Raw genomic sequence first — 6,000 nt, 5'->3', positions numbered from 1 at the left:
CGTATTCTCATCTCTGTCTTTGCCGCGCGGGATTAGCCGAGCGGTCTGAGGTGCTGCAGTCATGGACTGTGCGGCTGATCCCAGCGGAGGTTCGCACCCTCCCTCGGGCATGGGTGTGTGTTTATCCTTAGGATAATTTAGGTTAAGTAGTGCGTAAGCTTAGGGACTGGTGACCTTAGCAGTTGAGTCCCATAAGATTTCACACACATTTGAACTTTTTTTTCTGTCTTCATCTACAGTTTTTGTACTCTGCAACTCCCTCTAGTATCATGTAGGTCATTCCAGCATGTCTTAACAGATATCCTATCATCATGTCCCTTCCTTATCAGTGTTTTCCACGTATTCCTTTCCTCTCCGATTCTGCGCAGAACCTCCTCATTCATTACCTTATCAACCGACCTAATTTTCAACATTCGTCTGTAGCACCACATCTCAAATGCTTCTATTCTCTTCTGTTTTTCCACAGTCCAAGTTTCACTACCATATAATGCTGTACTCCCGACGTACATTCTCAGAAATTTCTTCATCAAATTAAGGCTGGTAGTACACTCCACTTGGCCAGGAATGCCCTTTTTGCCAGTGCTAGTCTGCTTTTAGTCCTCCTGCTCCGTCCGTCATTGGTTATTTTGCTGCCTAGGTAGTAGAATTCCTCAACTTCATCTACTTTGTGACCATCAATCCTGATGCTAAGTTCCTCGCTGTTCTCATTTCTACTACTTCTCATTACCTTCGTATTGCTTCGGTTTACTCTCAGTCCATACTCTGGACTCTTTTCAATATTCATTCAATTCAGAAGAACCTGTAATTCTTCACTTTCACTCAGGATAGCAATGTCATCAGCAAATAGTATCACTGATATCCTTTCACCTTGAATTTTAATTCCATTCCAGAATCTTTCTTTTATTTCTATCATTGCCTCCTCGATGTACAGATTGAACAATAGGGGCGAAAGGCTACATCTTTGTCTTACCCCCTTTTTAATACGAGCACTTCGTTCTTGGTAGTCCACTCTTATTATTCCTTCTTGGTTGTTGTACATATTGTATATGACCCTTCTCTCCTATAGCTTACCCCTACTTTTCTCAAAATTTCGAATATCTTGCACCATTTTACATTGTCGAACGATTTTTCCAGGTCGACAAATACTATGAAGTGTCTTTATTTTTCTTTACTCTTGCTTCCATTATTAGCCGGAACGTCAGAATTCCCACTCACGTGCCTTAACCTTACCTAAAGCCAAACTAATCTTCAACAAGCGCATCCTCAAAAAATGACTGTGAGCACTATGGGACTTAACAGCTGTGGTCATCAGTCCCCTAGAACTTAGAACTACTTAAACCTAACTAACCCAAGGACATCACACACAACCATGCCCGAGGCAGGACTCGAACCTGCTATGGTAGCGGTCGCGCGGTTCCAGACTGTAGCTCCTAGAACCGCTCGGCCACTCTGGCCGGCAAGTGCATCCTCAATTTTCTTTCATACACTTCTGTATATTATTCTTGTAAGCAACTTGGATGCATGAGCTGTTAAGTTGATTGTGCGGTAATTCTCGCACCTGTCAGCTCTTGCAGTCTTCGGAATTATGGGGATGATGCTTTTCCGAAAGTCAGATGGTAATGACACCAGACTCATACATTCTACACACCAACGTGAATAGTCGTTTTGTTGCCACTTCCCCAATTATTTTAGAAATTCTGATGGAATGTTATGTATTCCTTGTGCCTTATTTGATCTTAAGTCCTCCAAAGCTCCTTTAAATTTTGATTATAGCATTGTGTCCCCTATCTCTTTTAAATCGACTCCTGTTTCTTCTTCTATCGCATAAGACAAATCTTCCCCCTCATAGAGGCTTTCAATGTATTCTTTCTACCTATCCGCTCTCTCCTCTTGCATTTAACAGTGGAATTCCTGTTGCACTCTGAATGTTATCACCCTTGCTTTTAATATCACCGGAGGTTCTTTAAAGTTTCCTGTATGCTGAATTTGTCCTTCCGGAAATCATTTCTTTTCCGATGTTTGCACATTTTTCCTGCAGCCATTTCGTCTTAGCTTTCTTGCACTTCCTATTTATTTCATTCCTCAGCGATTTGTGTTTCTGTATTCCTGAGTTTCTCGGAACATTTTTGAATTTCTTCTTTTCATCGAATCATTGAAGTATTTCTTCTCTTACCCATAGTTTCTTTGCAGTTACCTTCTTTGTACCTATGTTTTCTTTCCTAACTTCTGTTATCGCCCTTTTTAGGGATGTCCATTCCTCTTCAACTGTACTGCCTACTGAGCTATTCCTTATTGCTGTTACTATAGCCTTAGAGAACTTCAAGTGTATCTCATCATTCCTTATTACTTCCTTATCCCACTACTTTACGCATTGATTCTTCCTGCCTAATGTCTTAAACTTCAGCCTACTCTTCATCATTACTATGTTGTGATCTGAGTCTGTATCTGCTCCTGGGTACACCTTTGAATCCAGTATCTGATTTCGGAATCTCTGTCTGACCATGGTGTAATCTAACTGAAATCTTCCATTGTCACCCGGCCTTTTCCAAGTATACCTCCTCCTCGCGTGATCCCTGAACAGAGTATTCGCTATTACTAGCTGAAGTTTACTACAGAATTCAATTAATCTTTCTCCTCTGTCATTCCTTGTCCCAAGCCCATACTCTCCTGTAACCTTTTCTTCTCCTTCCCCTACAACTGCAGTCCAGGCCCCCATGACTACCACATACTGTATTACCCTTTCAATATCATACACTTTCTCTAAATCTTAATCTTCAGCTTGCGACGTCGGCATGTATACCTGAACAATCGTTGTCGCTGTTGGTTTGCAGTCGGTTCTAATAAGAAGAACCCTATCACTGAACTGTTCACAGTAACACACCCTCTGCCCTACCTTCCTATTCGGAACTAATCCTACTCCCGGGATTATATCATTTTCTGCTGTGGTTGATATTATCCTATACTCATCTGACCAGAAATCCTTATCTTCCTTTCACTTCATTTCACTGACCCCTCCTGTATTTAGATTGAGACTTTGCACTTCCCTTTTCAGGTTTTTTAATTTCCCTATCCCGTCCGCTCTTCTGACATTCCACGCTCCGACTCGTAGAACGTTACCCTTCCGTTGATTATTCAGTCTTTTTCTCATGGTAACCTCCCCCTAGGTAGTCCCCTCCCGGAGATCCGAATGGGGGACTATTCCGGAATCTTTCGCCAATGGAGAGATCATCATGATACTTCTTCAGTTATCGACCTCATGTCCTGATGATACACATTACGTGTCTTTAATGCAGTGGTTTCCATTGCTTTCTGCATCCACTTGTAACCTCTTCCTCACTTATCGACCTTAATGACAGTGAAAAATTGAACCGAGTGTACCTAATGGAAATTTGAGAAAAGCAATCGTCATCGAAGTTAATCTGTCGGTAAAGAGGAAGGAAAGGGTTACATCTATGTGAAAGGAAAAATGCAAATGTAACTGGTGGAAATTAATTTTGAAAAGGAGTAAAATTAATAAAGAAAGTAAATGTGCGGCCGTTACGTTAACAATTAACTAGCGGTAATTAGATATTTGAGATTTGGGGGAAATTACGGTCGCCAGTCTTATGGACAAATACTATAGTAACTGAAAACGAAAGGTTATTACACATTTAATTAGCACTAGAAGCGTGGCAACTGAAGGTTGACACGTGTAGTGTGAAAACTGAAAGTTTGTCAGAAGTAATAAACTTCGCTACATTCTGACTTAATTTAGCCAAAGAATTAATAAAAACCGGAAAACTGAAAGTTAATTTAGTGACTGAAATTAATAGTGAGCTTTGTTTCTGAAGCACATCGAAATTCAGTAATATAAGGTTAGTCTTGGGCTACCTCAACAATCATTTCAAAAGCTACTTGAATCTACGCAATTTAGAAATAAGAGATTTAACTTTGAACTTGAATTAAATGATTCTGAACAATTAACAATAGTAAAATTTAGTACGTACCAAGCTGAGCTGCAGTCACAGGTAAGCTAAAATACGGTAACAAAACTCGCACTCTTAACTTGTGCTCGTGTAATCTAAATATTGTAGCCAGCTATGAATACCTTAACTGAACTTTGAAATTAAAGCAGTGAAATCGAATGATATTACTTTAATGCTGGTGTTTGAATTTCAACGACACTCGGGTTCATTCCGGAAGAGGAAGGGACCCTGCTTGGTAATGCAATTGGGACAATTAGCAACAAAGGTTCATTCTACGTTGCTGTAATTTAGTAAGAAAAATTTAACAGTTTGAAAAGCTGAGGTCTGCCATACAGTTCTAAAACTTTACGTGCTACCAGTCTTCCTTGTTGGTTGATTGAAGGTTTGAAGTCGTCGATCGAGGAAGTGGCGACAGTCACTCATTGTCGGCCGTCGCTGTTGCAGAAGCTGGATGTTGGCGCGCCTTCTTCTCGACACGGTCTCCAGCCGAAACGGGCCCTTGATGTGTGCCAGCTAACGCTTCCCGTCCGCGACACCAGGTCAGAAACTAACATAGCATGTTGCCAAACCCCGAAAGCGCGGCAACTCGCGGGAACGTCACACAACACACCTTCTCCACTGCCCTCCTCCAGCCAGACTCTCTCTCTCTGCCCGCGCTCCACGCGGCCGAGTTCACACAACCAAAGATCCTAAACACTTTGGTTCTCCACACGGCCTATCGATGTATTCGTTCGATAACATAGTTTTCTCTAGGCAAGACCCAGCGTAAAAATACAAATAGTATTTACAAGACAAACCAATTATACACCGACATAAATCCATGTATATACAAATCGTAAAACAATTACAATATAAAAAGACACAGAAACGTCATATCTTCAGGTAACAAAATGAGGGAAAAAATTTATAGTACAAAAGATGGAAGTAGGAGGATATGCATTTCCGGCGTTACACACTCTCTGCCCTACCTTCCTATTCAGAACTAATCCTACTCCCGGGGTTATATCATTTTCTGCTGCGGCTGATATTACCCTATACTCATCTGACCTGAAATCCTTTTCTTCCTTCCACTTCACTTCACTGACCCCTTCTATATTTAGATTGAGCCTTTGCATTTCCCTTTTCAGGTTTTCTAGTTTTCCTACCTCGTCCACGCTTCTGACATTCCACGCTCCGACTCGTAGAACGTTACCCTTCCGTTGATTATTCAATCTTTTTCTCATGGTAACCTCCCTCTTGGCAGTCCCCTCCCGGAGATCCGAATCGGGGACTATTCTGGAATCTTTCGCCAATGGAGAGATCATTACGACACTTCTTCAGGTATCGTCCACATGCCCTGATGATACACATTACGTGTCTTTAATGCAGTGGTTTCTATTGCCTTCTGCATCCTCATGCCGTTGGTCATTGGTGTTTCTTCCGTCTTTACGGGCAGTTTCCCACCCCTAGGACAAGAGAATGCCCTGAACCTCTATCCGCTGCTCCGCCCTGTTTGACAAGGCCGTTGTCAGATTGTGGGGTGACTTCTTATGCCGCCGGAAGTCTTCGGCCGCCATTGCTGATTATTAATCAAAATTTAAGCAGCGGCAGGATTTGAACCCGGGACCGAAGACGTTGAATCAAAGACGCCACCCCTTTTTTTGCATTTTTTGGTCGGTATTGTTGGTTGCGTTTGGTCTTGGCGGACGTCACAAGACATCCGTTCAAGCTGATCTTTGATTCCTTTACTCAGTTTTTTATTACAGAGGGCCTTCCCACTGTTGGACCATGTTTCTAGTGTAAAATCCTGTGCACGTCAGATGCTAGAAGTGCGATGCAAACTTCACTTTCTGAAAGAGTGTTCAGTTTCTAATGTAGCAAATTATTCCAACTTTTTACACCCTGCAGAGAAGTAAGCAATCTTAGATTGTTTCTTACCGTACAGCCGGGAGGAGAGGAGTCCTTTTTTCTTTACGTCAGCGCAACTTTCACTGGCTGCTGGGTCAAGGTATTTGCTTACTGTGTGTGTACAGCCCGTTATGCACACTCCCTATAA

The sequence above is a fragment of the Schistocerca gregaria genome, chromosome 1 (genome assembly GCF_023897955.1).
Source record: "Schistocerca gregaria isolate iqSchGreg1 chromosome 1, iqSchGreg1.2, whole genome shotgun sequence".
Taxonomy (NCBI): domain Eukaryota; kingdom Metazoa; phylum Arthropoda; class Insecta; order Orthoptera; family Acrididae; genus Schistocerca; species Schistocerca gregaria.
This window is presented reverse-complemented; position numbering follows the sequence as displayed.